The 15,458-nt window shown below is 36.8% G+C and overlaps 1 protein-coding gene and 1 long non-coding RNA gene across 10 annotated transcripts in view; both read left to right on the forward strand.

Moving 5' to 3' along the window:
• Positions 1–15,458, forward strand: part of AUH (AU RNA binding methylglutaconyl-CoA hydratase) — a 188,897-nt gene that overhangs the window by 91,386 nt on the left and 82,053 nt on the right. The gene's annotated exons all lie outside the window — the stretch shown is intronic.
• On the forward strand, positions 6,931–13,327 carry LOC145538853 (uncharacterized). The gene is made up of 2 exons (XR_014077289.1): positions 6,931–9,600; positions 11,081–13,327. It is a non-coding gene; the product is annotated as an uncharacterized LOC145538853 (long non-coding RNA).

Here is a 15,458-nt window from a genome sequence, read left to right on the forward strand (position 1 = left end):
AAATCTGATTAATAAGGTCATACTATTTCAGGAAGAAGAAAAGTATAACAACAAAAATAAGACTGCTTTTCTTAAGAGGCTTATATGATATCAAACATTTACCAGTGTTATGAGCAATGGACAGCACTGCTGGATTTAGTGGACTGATTGCTAGTGACCTCTAAAGGCCAGTGCTTGTTCTGCTCTCTGAAGTCTAGTGCATTCATGAACACACTTCATACACTGTGCAGTCTCATTTCTTTGTACTTTAAAATCTGTTCAGTGACCACTTTACTCTTTTCCATCTGTTTACGGTGTTTCGGAAGCTATTGGTTGGTAAGTCATATGGTTAGTTGTTGTAGAGAAAACAGATAGATACAGATACAGATACAGCTATAAATGTAGATGACTAAGCAGTGTTTCCTTGAAGTGCCCATTTGAAATCTGGTAGGAGAGATTAAACGTGTACAAGCATCATAACTGCTCTATTACAAAGTTGTTGGACTCAAACAGGAATAAGGCAGTTGAAACTTGGAATTGTGAGTTTGAGAAAATAGTGTGGATCCTGTCAGCCATAAACCTCAGTTTATAAGACCTGCATCGTGGGTCCCCAGCACTTCTCTAAACCTCTCCTACTGCTGCTCCCTTTGCTCACACACTAGGTTCCAGGTATATTTATTCACTCAATTTGCAAATATTTGTTGAGCCATCTGGTGTAGACACTGGGTATATAGCCGTGAACAAACATGGAAAGATCACTGGTGCCTTGCAGCTGACATTCCAGGACACAGGCGGTAGACATGGCCAATAAAATTTAAAAAATTGTGAATTGTGGCAGAAGTGTAAAATGCTATAGAGAAAGAAATAGGGGAAGGGATCTGAGGAGGGATGAGAGCTTGCACTGTAAAATAGGGTTCAGAGGAAGCCTCATTGAGAAGGTAACACTGGGGTTAAGACCAATGGGAATTGAGGAAATTGTCATACAGATAGGAAAAAAGAGCATTTCAGACAGAGGAACATATACGATGAAGGGCTAAGATAGGAGCATGCCTGGAACATTCACCCCGCCACTGCAACCATAACAGATGGGAGGAGGAGAGTGGTAGGAGATGCTGTCAGAGAAGTAACAGAGAAGTCAGAGCATAGAGGTATTACAGCTGTTACCCTGAGTGAGATAGACCCACACAGGTTATTAGCAGAGGTACAATGTGATCTTAGGGCTTCCCAGGTGGCTCAGTGGTAAAGAGTCTGCCTGCCAAAGCAGGAGACGCAGGTTCAGTCCCTGGGTTGGGAAGATTCCCTGGAGAAAGAAATGTCAACCCTTTCCTGTATTCTTGCCTGGAGAATCCCATGGGCAGAGGAGCCTGGTAGGCTACTCTTGATGGGGTCACAAAGAGTGGGACACAACTGAGTGACTGAGCACGCAGCACATAATGTGATCTTAGGCCTTTAAAGATTCGCCTGGTTGCTGTGCCAAGGATAGAAATGAATAGGGCCACGTTAGAGGCAGAAACCCATTCCCACTAGGAGCCTGTTGCTGTAGTTCAAGTGTTCTGGCTGGAGGACCAAAAAAGGGGAGCCCTCTAGGAACCAGAAAGTACCAGGGAGATAGTAAAGAGTGAGGAACTCAGGAAGGGGACCCCACAGATGTGTTAATGGACTCCTGTACTCATTGCTCAGCTGTGCATGTGTCTCTTATGCTAAGCAGCAAACTAGACACTTGGTTCAAATTCTCAATTTGAACCAAGTGGTGAACCACTGCCCAGATCTGAGACTGGCCAAAGGCCTTGAAATCATAACTAACACTGAAACCACAATTCACAGAAGGCTGACTGGAATGTGCAGTCTTGAGTACAGCCACGTTGATTGAATGCTGAAACAAAAGTGTCCAGGCCAAAGTTACTCAGCATGTGAAGAACACCTGAACGTCTCAGTTTACAGGAGCAATGATCAAACAGATGTCATCCTGAATGACAGGTGTTGGAATTATCTAAGATTTTAAATCAGTTACTGCTTTAAGAAGTAAGGGTGAACTGTTTCAGTTGCCTCCTCTTCACCTTGTTGGTGAGGGAGGGATTCCTTTCCTAGGTTTCTGGAGATGGCCAAACACACTAGACAGGTGTGATTGATAGCAGTTTCTTAGTTGGATGTACTCACAGCCCAAGGGAAGCCACCGCATGGCACACAGGATCATATGGAGGTTGTGCTTGGGAACATTGAAAAAACTGTAGGAGGCAGGCTTTGTAGTGATGAGAAGGTGGTGTGCCCCCTGGTTCCTTAGGGAGGATGTGATTGTTTTGTTTGAGTTGTCTCACAATCTGGCAGGAACCTGGAACCCTCTCTCCAGGGATAAGTAGGAATGCTGCCTAGTCTTCGTGATGAGGAGGGTTGTTTGTCTAGGGTACTTAATAATCCTTTGAAACAGAATTGGTAAGAGACCGTGTGGTCAGGTCATTTGTGGTTCACTTGGTTTCCCTATGTGTTAGGCAGCACATGATACTGGGCCTTAGTTTTGGACTTTACCCACATGAACAAATGGAAATGTAGAGAGTTTCAGAATAGAGATGACAGAAGAAAGTGAGTAAACTTCATAATTAAACAGAGGGAGTTACTCAGTATCAGAGAAAAAAACAGAAAACCTGAATAAATGAACTGGACCTCAGGGACCTAGAGGATGGTACTGAAATGTTTAACATTTGTGTCACAGGAGTCTTAGAAGGAAAGGGGAAAAAGTGTGGTCCAGAAAAATATTTTTGAAGAAAAAATAACTGAAGATTTCACAAATTTGGTGAAAGGCATAAACTAAGGATTAAAAAGGTGAGTGAACTCAAGCCAGATAATCCCAAAGAAGTCCAGGACCAGACACTTCATAACCAAATGCTTAAAGCTAAAGACCAAATCATCATCATCTTTAAAATTGAAGGAAAATTGCACATTATTGATGTGACTGGATTCTTCATCAGAAGCAGTGGAGTCCAGAAATAAGTGGATTTCTATAGTGCTAAAAGGAGAGAACTGTCAACCTGGAAATCTATAGAAAATGTCCTTTAGGAATGAAGATGAAATGAGAATATTCTCAGATTAAGGAAAACTAAGAGAATTTATGGCCTGTAGACCCAGTGTGGATTTGGGGGAAAGATAGACACATTGATCTGTGGAACACAACAGAATCTAGAAATAGACCTGTGCAAATATGACTGGATGATAATTGATAATTCACACAAGCAAGTCAGTGGAGAAAGTATGGTGATAGAAAAATTGGACATCCATATGCAAAAGAAAAGAAAAAAAAAACACTTGCACCTAAATCCCACAATGTGTACAAAATGAACTCAGAATCATAAATTTAAATGTAAAATATAAAACCGTACAATTCTTTGAAGCTACATGAAGCCAGAGACCGTCTCTTTCATTCCTGAAGTTTGAGACTACAGGTCTGGTAATCATCTGAGTATTCCATTGGTGTTGGACTAACACTAACACTAGCTTACTTATAGCACCTATATAATGTAAATGCTATGTAAGTAGTTATAAATCCAGTGTAATTGTATGCAGTGTATATACAATTTGTATATAATGCTAGGTAAAGACAGTTGGCCTTTGAATAACATGGATCTGAACTGCATGGATCCACTTATTTATGCAGATATTTTTCAGTAAATATACAGTTGGCCTTGTGTATTCATGGGTTTTGTATCCATGGATTCAACCAACTGTGAATCGAAATTTCTACCTGAAGTTGGTTGAATCTAGGGATGTGAAATCCATGGATATAGAGGGGCAATTGTATTCATTGTACTACTCCGTTTTATGTAAGGATCTAGATCATCAGCAGATTTTGTATATGTGAGGGGTCCTGGAACCAATACCCCTTGCATACCAAGGGATGACTGTAGTTGCCAACTATAGTTGCCAGTTTGCTTTTGGGCACTTTCTGGAATTTTTTTTTTTTTCTGAATATTCTTGGTTGGAGAAGGTTGGATGAATCCATGGATTGGGAGGACCAATTTTACTGCTCCTGGAGGAGATAGAAGGAAATTAACTTCAAAGACTGATTGCATGAAGCAAATTGGAGATTTACTAATCAGAAACACTTTGTTTACTTTTACTGCATGCTTTTCTTTATTAAAATTCACCTTATTGCTTTATATATTCAAATTATGTAATAATGGGGTTGAATTAATCAGCCGTTTTGGCTGATCTCAGATTTATGGCTGTTCTCATTTTTTTTTTTAATAACTAGTAACTTGATATTTTAAGAAATCAGATTATTCATTTACTGAGCAGCATCTTACTTTCCTTTTTCCAGCTACACTCAAGATAGCCTTATTTGCATTTGGATATTCTATAGTGTTTATTTTATATATCAAGTTAAATAACTAAGTTTTAAGAATCACTTGAAGCAGTGTAGAAAGCAGATGCTGAGCAATTAAATGAAATATGTGAATTCATAAAGAAAGACAGATTAATACTGTATGTGTAAATTAGGAAGCATGGCAGTTCATTACTCCCATCTTTTGACAATAAAGTTGAATTTTCTTTTCATAAATCACTGATTTTGGTGACTGGTTTTTGACTCTATGATGCCTATAGCATGCAAAATAGGGTGTCAACCATTCAGACTTATCCTCAGTATGTGACCCTTAGCATTTTATGTTATAAAAGTACTTTCCTAGTCTAATGATAACAAGAAAGCTTGTTTGGAGAGCTGATAAAATTGCATTCTTTGTATTTATACAAATTGAACATTCTTACCCACTCAACCGTGGCATTTGTGATTACATGGCTGATGAACAGCCGTCTCTACATGTAGGTGAAGTCCTGGTTCATGGGAGGAGTTCTGGGCTGAGCATCTCAGGCCTTGAATCCTACCTCCCTCACTAAACAGTCTTGATTAAGCAAGTTATTTCTGTACTTTATATTTCACTTTCTTCTTTTCTAAAATGAAAATAATGTCTGTACCCACAGGGCTATTATGAGAATTGGCAAGGATAGTATGTGTGCTTATAATATTACCTGGCACATTGTCAGGACAGATATTTGTCTTGTTATTGAGTGGTGGTTTGCTGTAATTTTTCTTTTTAAAGTATCTTTAATAGCTGTATTAAGTTACAGTTGATGCACAATAAACTACATATATTTTTAGCATGTTTAAGTTTTGACATACACACACATATATGTTTCATTTTCTTGAATTTTACATGAATCATACCATATATTATGTAATCTTTTTGCCTGGCTTCTTTTACTCAGTGTATTTCTTTTGGTATTCATTCATGTATGAGTTTCAGTACCTAATTTTTTTTTTTTTATTGCTGTTTGGTATTACATTGTATGGATATACCACAGTTTGATTATCTAGTCACATGTGGGTAGACGCTTGGTTTATTTCCAGTTAAACTGCTGTGAACATTTGTATATAAGCCTTTGTATGGATATATGCTTTCATTTAATTTGGGTAAATGCCTAGGGCTGGATGACTTCATATAATAAAATGTATGTTTACATTTTAATCTGCCAAAGTGGCTTCCAAGTTGGTTGGATTGGATGTCTGTTAGATTTCCCACCAGCAGTAATGAGAATTCCATTTTCTTTTGCATCCTTACTGATATCTGGTAAGCTCACCAGTGCTTAGTATGAGTTCAGATCTTCTCAAGGACATATGGTATATCATTGTGGTTGTAATTTCCCTTACTCTAATGTCTAATGATGTTGAACATCTTTTCATCTACTTAACATTTGCATTTCTTCTTTGATGATATATCTGTTCAAACTTTTCACCCATTTTTAACTGAATTGTTTTATTACTGAATTTTGAGTTGTTCATAAGTGTTCTTACTAGTATTGAGTATTATAGATGTAAATCCCTTGTTTAGAATTATGCTTTGCAAATTGTTTTCCTTTGATCTGACTTGACTGTCTTTGTCTTAGCAGTTCTTTCAAAGAGCAGAAGGTTTTAATTTTGATGAAATTTGGTTTATCATTTTCTTCTTTCATGATTTTGATGTTGCATCTAAGAAATCTTTACCTAAACTGAAGTCATAAATGTTTTTCTGCTATGCTTCTAGTACTTCTATGGTTTTTGGTAAACATTTAGGTCTGTGGTCCATTTTGAATCAGTTTTTGTATATGGTGTGAAGTATAGGTTGATACTGTTTTTCCATATAGACATTTATTGTTACAGTGCCATTTGTTGAAAAGATTGCCCTTTTACTTGCCTTTGGATCTTTCTCAAAAGTGAGATGTCCATATATATGTGTAGGTTTATATCTGGACTCATTTCTATTCCATTAATTGTCTGTCTTGATACTAATACCATACCATTTTCATTACTGGAGCATTAAAGTAAATCTTGAAATCAAGTTGTGTGTTAGGCCTCTTGCCAAAGTTGTTTTGTCTAATTTAGATGCTTTGCATTTCCATATGAATCATGTCAATTTCTATAAATATTTGCTGCTGTGATTTTGATTTAGGTTGCTTTCAATCTGTAAATCAATTTGTGGAAATTTGATAATTTGGCATTATTGACTCTGTAGACCTGTGAACACAGCATATCTTTATTTTGTTAAGTCTTTTGTCTATACAATTTTTTAACATTCTGTATATGTAAATTAAATTAAATTGGCCAATAGTGTTATTCAACTCTTTTATGTCTTTATTGATGTTTTTCCTCTGCTTATTCTATCAACTGTTGAGAGACAAGAATTTAAACCTCCAGCTGTGATTGTGAATTTTTCTATTTCTCTTTTCGGTTCTACTGGTATTTGCTTCATGTATTTCAAGGTTCTGTTATTAAAGTGCTTAGATACTTACTTTTATCATGTCTTATGATGAATTGAACCCCTATCATCTTAAAATGATCTTTTTCAATCCTTGTAATATCTTTGCTGTATAATTCTCTTGCCTGCTATTTACGTAGCTCTTCAGGTCTTTTTTTTTTGACTTGTGTTAGTTTGGTATATTCTTTCCATTTCTTTTATTCTGAACCTATCTGTGTCTTTTTATTTAAAATATGTTTGTAGTAGGCAGCATATTGTTGGATCTTGCTTTTTTACCCTATCTCACAACTAATGTGATTGATATTGATACATATAAATCTCTCGCTTTATTATTTGTTTTCTATATGTTCTGTTTTTGTTTCCCTTTTTCTTTTCATTTTTGTTTGGATTATTTGAATATTTTTTATGATTCTGTTTTATCACCTTTATTGACTTACTATTAAAGTGTATTTGTTGTTTTCCCCTGACCCTTGTCCTGATGTTGTTAAATACTTTACTTTTAGCATAGCCTATAAACCCACACTGCATGGTTAATTACTTTTATTAAATAATCAATTATTCCTTAAAAGATTTAAGTAATTAAGAAAACATCTTCTGTGTTTACATCCATGGTTATTGCTAATTCTTTTATTTCTTTGTGTTGTCATTCTCTTCTTTCATCTATTATCATTCTCTTCTCCAGAAGGACTTCCTTTAACTTTTCTGTAGTGCTGTCTGCTGCTGCTTAAGTCTTTCAGCTTTTGAATATTTGGAAAGGTCTTTATTTTAACTGTGTATTTGGAAATATTTTTTCTGGGTATAGAATTCTAGGTTGGCATTTACTATCTTTCAGTACCTTCAAGATGTGCTTCACAGTTTTCATAGTTGCATTTCTGTTCTGGCGTGGGCTCTGCTGTCATTCTTCTCTTTGTTTTTGTGTATGACATTTCATTTTTTTTCTAGAGCTGCTTTACAGTTTTCTTTATCACTTTATCACTGATTGAGAGAAGTTTAAATTATGATGTGCTTTGATGTAGTTTTCTTTATAGTCCTAACTGGTGAACTTCTTGAATCTCTCATCCTTTCAGGTAGTTCTTTCACATGCATAATGGTCAGTACTTTGCTAAGTGAAGAGCTCCTTTCTTCAGATTTCTAGAGTCTTATCTCTGTGCTGCACACTGTAGTTACTTGAGTCTCTTGGGATTACAGCCTGTCTTCAAGTGAGAAGTTGTATTGGATTGGCTTACTTCTGCCTCTCTGTGCTGTGTTCTGGAAACTGTTTTTGGATGATAAGTTTGGGCAGACACAGAGCTCACCTTTCTTGTTTCCCATCTTCCCTCTTCACTGTTCTTTGTTGTCTCATGTCTCATATCATGAAAAGTTTTTGGGTGTTTCAGGCAGAAAGTAAATCCACTCTTTGCTACTTTATCTTGGGTGGAAAGTAAGTACTATTGAAAGGTTGTTGCTGAACCACAAAAAGACACCAGGATTCTTGGCCTCTGGAGGAGAAGAATTCAATCCGGGGCCAGAGACAAGACTTGATTGCTCAGAGCTTTGGTGTAATAAAGTTTTATTAAAAAGTATAAAGGAGATAGAGAAAGTTTCTGACATAGGCATCAGAAGGGGGCAGAAAGAGTACCCCCTTGCTAGTGTTAGCAATGGAGTTATATACTCTCCAATTAGTTATTATACTGAATCAAAAGAATGTATGGAGGTTGTAAAGACCTCACTAGACCTACTCCCATAATTTACATTTTAAGATAACAAGATTAGCCAGAAGGTTTTTTCCGGAGACTGTCCTTAAGCAGGATACATGATTGTTATATAATCCTAAGGAATGTAGAGGGGGAAAAAAGTTTGTCCTTTCTTCCTCCTTGAGAATTCCAGACCCCTTCTCCTTGGGGACCCCTAGACTTCTTATCAACTTGCCTAGGAAATGACTCTCTCACTATGATTTCTTAAATGAATACCTGTGCATCCATCTTTCAGTTGTTTACTTTATTTATTTATTTAGATACAACTGACATATAACATTAAATTAGTTTCAGGTATGCAACATAATGATTCTATATGTGTATGTGTTGTGAAATGATCACAAGTCTAGCTAACATCTGTTACCACACAGACTATTTTTTTTTCTTCCAATAGGAACTTTTATGATTTATTCTCATAGCAACTTTCAAGTATACAATACAGTATTATTAACTATATCACCATGTTGTACATTACATCTCCAAGATGTAATGTAATTACTTATTTTATAGTTGGAAGTTTCTAACTTTTGACCATCTTCATCCATTTCACCCAACCCCCACCCTGCAACTCTCACAGTCATCAGGCTCTGTATCTGTGAGTTTGTTGTTGTTGTTTGAAAGATTCCACAGATAAATGAGATCATACAGTATTTGTCTTTGTCTGATTTCACTTAGCATAATGCTCTCAAAGTCCGTCCATGCTATAGGAAATGGTGGGATTTTCTTCTTTTTATGACTGAATAATCTTCCATTGTTTGAATACACACCACATTTTCTTTATCCATTCATCCATTGATGGACATGTTGGCTTCCATTGTCTTGGTTACTGTGAATAATAGTGCAGTGAACTAGAGATTATATGAAGGTGCTTGTATCTTACTGAGTTAGTATTTTCATTTCCTACAGGTAAATACCCAGAAGTGGAATTGCTGGGTCATATGTTATTTCTCTGATATTTTGAGGGCCCTCCATACTGTTTTTTCTGTAGTGGCTGCACCAATTTACATTCCCACCAACTGCACAGAGGTTACCTTTTCTCTATATCCTCACCAGCTGCTATTTATTTTTTAGTAATAGCCATTCTAATGGGTGTGAGGTTATATCTTATTGTGGGTTTGTTTTGCATTTCCCTGATGATTAGTGATGTGAGAATTTTTTCATGTACTTGTTTGACCATCTGTGTGTTTTTGTTGGAAAAAATGTCTATTCAGATCCTCTGCCCATTTTTTTTTTTTTAAGCAGTTGGATTTTTTAGGTTTTTTGTTATTGTGTTGTATGAGTTATTTATATATTTTGGATGGCAATCCTTTATCAGATATATGATTTACTTTTGACTTTCTTTTTCCATTCTGAAATACCTATTTTGTTGATAGCTTCCTTTGCTGTGCAGCAACTTTTTAGTGTGTTATACTCCCACTTGGACTTCCTAGGTGGCTCAGTGGTAAAGAATCTGCCTGCCAAGCAGAAAATGCAGATTCCATCCCTGGGTCAGGAAGATCTTCTGGAGATGGAAATGGCAACCCACTCCAGTATTCTTGTATGGGAAACCCTATGAACAGAGGAGCCTGGCTGGCTGCAGTTCATGGGGTCACGAAAGAGTCAGATGCAACTTAGCAACTAAACAACAACTCCCACTTAACTTAATTTTGCTTTTATCTCGTACTTTTGGTGTCAGATCCAAAAAATCATCGAGACTAATGTTAGGGACCTTACTGCTTTTTTCCAGAATTTTATGTTTTCAGGTCTTACATGAAAGTCTTTAATCTGTTTTGTTTTTTTTTTTTGGCCATGCTGTACATCATGCTGGATCCTAATTTCCTGACCAGAGATCAAACCTGTGCTCACTGCATTAGGAGCACAGTTTTAACCCCTGGACCACCAGGGAATACCCTAATCATTTTGAATTGATTTTGGTATGTGGGGTAAGATAATGGTCCAATTTCATTCTTTTGCATACGGCTCTCCATTTTTCTCAATGCCACTTACTGAAGAGACTATCCTTTCTCTGTTGTGTGGTCTTCTATGTGTGTGATGTGCATTTGCTCAGGCATGGCCGACTCTTTACAACTCTATGAACTGTAGCTGATCAGGCTCCTCTGTCTATGGAATTTTCCCAGCAAGAGTACTTTAGTGGGCTGCCATTTCTTCCTCCAGGGGATCTTTCCATCTCAGGGTTTGAACCAGTGTCTCCTGTATCTCCTTCATTGCAAGTGGGTTCTTTTACCAGTGAGCTATTGGGGAAGCCCGTAGTCTTGTATCCTTTATGATAAGTGAATTGACCATATAGACACAGGTTTATTTCTGGGTCCTCTGTTCCATTCGTCTATATGTATATCGTTATGCCAGTATTATACTGTTTTGATTACTGTATCTTTGTATTATAATTTGAAGTTATCTTTGTATTATAATTTGAAGTTAGGAAGCATCATTCACCAGCTTTGTTCTTTCTCAAAATTTCTTTGACTATTTGGAGTCTTTGAAGTGAAGTGAAGTGAAGTCACTTAGTTGTGTCCAACTCTTTGCGACCCCATGAACTGTAGCTCACCAGGCTCCTCCATCCATGGAATTTTCCAGACAAGAGTACTGGAGTGGGTTGCTATTTCCTTCTTCAGGGGATCTTCCCGACTCAGGGATTGAACCCGGGTCTCACTGCATATGGTGACTGCAGCCATGAAATTAAAAGATGCTTACTCCTTGGAAGAAAATTTATGACCAACCTAGACAGCATATTAAAAAGCAGAGACATTACTTTGTCAACAAAGGTCCATCTAGTCAAGGCTATGGTTTTTCCAGTGGTCATGTATGGATGTGAGAGACTATAAAGAAAGCTGAGCGCTGAAGAAGTGATGCTTTTGAACTGTGGTGTTGGAGAAGACTCTTGAGAGTCCCTTGGACTGCAAGGAGATCCAACCAGTCCATCCGAAAGGAGATCAGTCCTGGGTGTTCATTGGAAGGACTGATGTTGAAGCTGAAACTCCAATACTTCGGCCACCTTATGCGAAGAGCTGACTCATTTGAAAAGACCCTAATGCTGGGAAAGATTGAGGGCAGGAGGAGAAGGGGACGACAGAGGATGAGATGGCTGGATGGCATCACCGACTCAATGGACGTGGGTTTGGGTGGACTCCGGGAGTTAGTGATGGACAGGGAGGCTTGGTGTGCTGCAGTTCATGGGTTCACAGAGAGTCGGACAAGACTGAGCGATTGAACTGAACTGAACTGGACTCCTGCATTGCAGGCAGATGCTTTACTGTCTGAGCCACCAGGGAATCCCCTTGGAGTCTGTGGTACTATATAAATTTTAGGATTATTTGTACTATTTCTGTGAAAAATGTCATTGGTGGTCCTTTTCATTGGTAGGTTTTTGATTACAGATTCAGTCTCCTTATTTGTATTGTGTCTGTTCAGATTTTCTGTTTCTTCATGATTTAGTCTTGGTAGGTTATATGTTTCTAGGAATTCTTTTCTTTTCTTTCTCAATTTGTTGGTGTATAATTTTTCTCAGTTTCTTATGATCCATTGTATTTTGTGGTATCTTTTGTGACAGCATCTCTTTCATTTTTGATTTTATTTGTTTGACTCTTTTCTCTTCTCAAGAAAGGTTTATATTTTTAAAAAACTAGTTCTTAGTTTCATCAATCTTTTCTATTATCTTCTTATTCACTGTTTCATTTATTTCTGCTCTGACCTTTGGTTTTTCCTTTCTTCTACTAACCTTGGGTTAGAAGTTTCTTTGTAGTTCTTTGATAATTGTTCATTTGAGATCTGCATTATTTCTTAAGGTACACATTTATTGCTAAAAACTTTCCTGTTGTAACTAATTTTGTTGCATCCTTATAAGTTTTGATATGTGTATTTCCATTTTCCTTTGTCTCAAGACATATTTTTATTTCTTCTTTGACCCATTGGTTGTTCTGGGAGCATGTTGTTTAATCATATGTTATTTCTAGGTTTTTTACTTTTGTTCTTGTTGATTTCTGTGTTTGAAATAGATGATTGGTATGATTTTGGTCTTCTTAAGTCTGTTGATTTGTTTTGTAGTCTAACATATGATTTGCCTGGGAGAATGTTTTTTGTGTGCTTGAGAAGAAAGTGTATTCTGCTGCTTTTAAATGGAAGATCTGTTAGTTCCATCTGATATAACATGTCATGTAAGACCAGTGTTTCCTGATTGATTTTATGTCTCAGTGATATATCCATTGATGAAAATAGGGTATTAAAATCTCTTGCTACTATTGCTACCTATTTCACCCTTTAATGCAGTGCTTAGTTGCTCAGTCATGTCCGACACTTTGCAACCATTTGGGCTGTAGCCTACCAGGCTCTTCTGTCCATGGGATTTCCCAGGCAAGAATACTGGAGTAGGTTGACGTTTCTTTCTCCAGGGGAACTTCCTGACCCAAGGATCAAAGCTGGAATAAACTGATGGGACTGGATGCCATCTTTAGATCCTTTTTGCTTTCTGCCGTAAGGGTGGTGTCATCTGCATATCTGAGGTTATTGATATTTCTCCTGGCAATCTTGATTGCAGCTTGTGCTTTATCCAGCCAGCATTTTTCATGATGTATTCTGCATATAAGTTATATAAGCAGGGTGACAGAGGAACCAGAAATCAAATTGCCAACATCCGTTAGATCATCGAAAAAGCAAGATTCAATAGCCAGGACATGGAAGCAACCTAGATGTCCATCAGCAGACGAATGGATAAGGAAGCTGTGGTACATATACACAATGGAATATTACTCAGCCATTAAAAAAAATACATTTGAATCGGTTCTACTGAGATGGATGAAACTGGAGCCCATTATACAGAGTGAAGTAAGCCAGAAAGAAAAACAACAATACAGTATACTAATGCATATATATGGAATTTGAAAGATGGTAACGATAACCCTATATGCGAGTCAGAATGGGAGACGCAGATGCATGGAACAATTTTATGGACTCTGAGGGAGAAGGTGAGGGTGGGACGTTCTGGGAGAATAGCATTGAAACATGTATATTATCGTATGTGAAACAGAACACCATTCCATGTTCGATGCATGAGACAAGGGCTCAGGGCCGGGGCAATGGGATGACCCAGAGGGATGGGATGGGGAGGGAGGTGGGTGGGGGGTCCAGGAAGGGGAACACATGTAAACCCATGGCTGATTCATGTCAATGTATGGCAAAAACTATTACAATATTGTAAAGTAATTAGCCCCCAACTAAAATAAATAAATTTATATAAAAAAAAAAAACAACAAAAAAAACAAACTTATGGTTACCAAAAGGGAAAAGGATAAATTAGGAAGTTGGGATTAATATATATGCACTACTATATATAAAATAAATAATGAACAAGGACCTGTATAGAACAAGGAACTCCACTCAATGCTTTATAAATAACCAATATGGAAAAAGAATCTGAAAAAGAATAGATGTATTTATATGTATTGTATAACTGAATCACTTTGCTATACACTTGACACTAACACAACATTTTAAAATAACTATACTTCAATATAAAATAAAAATTAAAAAATAAAATAAAAGTCCAGTAATAGAGATTGAGTAAATAAACTTTGGTACATTATACAATTGACTACTACCCAGTAATTATGTTATATGACAAAGTAAATTTAGTGTCATGAAAAGGTTTATATAACTATCAGGTTATAGAAGATGTAACCTTCTTAATGTGATTTAATAAATTGTGTGTGATTTAATAAATTGATCCACCAATAAAAATTAAATATACAGAAAAAAGAAAAAAAAGAAAAAAGAAAAAGCAAGATTCTTTGGAAGAAAAGCTATGACCAACCTAGATAGCATATTAAAAAGCAGAAACATTACTTTGCCAGCAAAGGTCCGTCTGGGCAAAGCTGTGGTTTTTCTAGTAGTCGTGTATGGATATGAGAGTTAGACTATAAGGAAAGCTGAGTGCCGAAGAATTGATGCTTTTGAAGTGTGTTGTAGGAGAAGACTCTTGAGAGTCTCTTGGACTGCAAGGAAATCCAAGCAGTCCATCCTAAAGGAAATCAGTCCTGAATATTCATTGGAATGACTGATGCTGAAGCTGAAACTCCGATACTTTGGCCACCTGATGTGAAGAACTGACTCATTGGAAAAGACCCTGATGCTGGGAAAGATTGAAGGCAGGAGGAGACTGGGATGACAGAGGATGAGATGTTTGGATGGCATCACCGACTCTATGGACATGAGTTTGAGTAAGCTCCAGGAGTTGCTGATGGACAGGGAAGCCTGGCATGCTGCAGTCCATGGGGTTGCAAAGAGTTGGACACAACTGAGTGGCTGAACTGAACTGACTTTCTGTCTTTGTGTATACTTTTGTCCAAAGTTTGTTTTATGCAGCATATAGATAAATCTTTGTTTTTTTTTTTAAACCCACTCAGCCATTTAGTGTCTTTTCATTGGAGATTTCCTTTGTTCTCTTCTTCTTTTCTTGGTCTCCTTGTGATTTGGAGATTTTGTTGTTGTTGTTGTTGTTACTGATAAGCTTATATGGTTATCTCCTTCTCTTTTATGTACCTACTCTTGATTTTTGCTTTGTTGCCATGAGTGGTACATAAAACAACTTAACAAGCCTGTGTTAAATTAACATCTTAAATACATTCTAAATCTCTACATTTTTATTCTTAAACCACACAATTTGTATTTTTCATGTCACATTTCCATCTTTTTATCTTGTGTATGATTATTAATTTATTGTAGTTAAAATTATGTTTATCTTTTAGCTTTCATGTCAGCTTAATAAGTCATTTATTCTTAAGATTTATACTTTCACATGTTTTCTTGCTGCTAAGTAGGGCCATCTTATTTCAACTTAAAGAAGTTTAACTTTTTTTGCATGGCCAGTCTAGTTGAATTCTTTGGGCTTCCTGAATTTTGATGACATTTTATTTGTTGTTTAGTCACTAAGTCATGTCCAACTCTTTTGTGACCCCATGAACTGTATGTAGCCTGT

Source organism: Giraffa tippelskirchi, chromosome 1 (assembly GCF_054371585.1).
Source record: "Giraffa tippelskirchi isolate mGirTip1 chromosome 1, T2T-mGirTip1v1.2.pri, whole genome shotgun sequence".
Taxonomy (NCBI): Eukaryota; Metazoa; Chordata; class Mammalia; order Artiodactyla; family Giraffidae; genus Giraffa; species Giraffa tippelskirchi.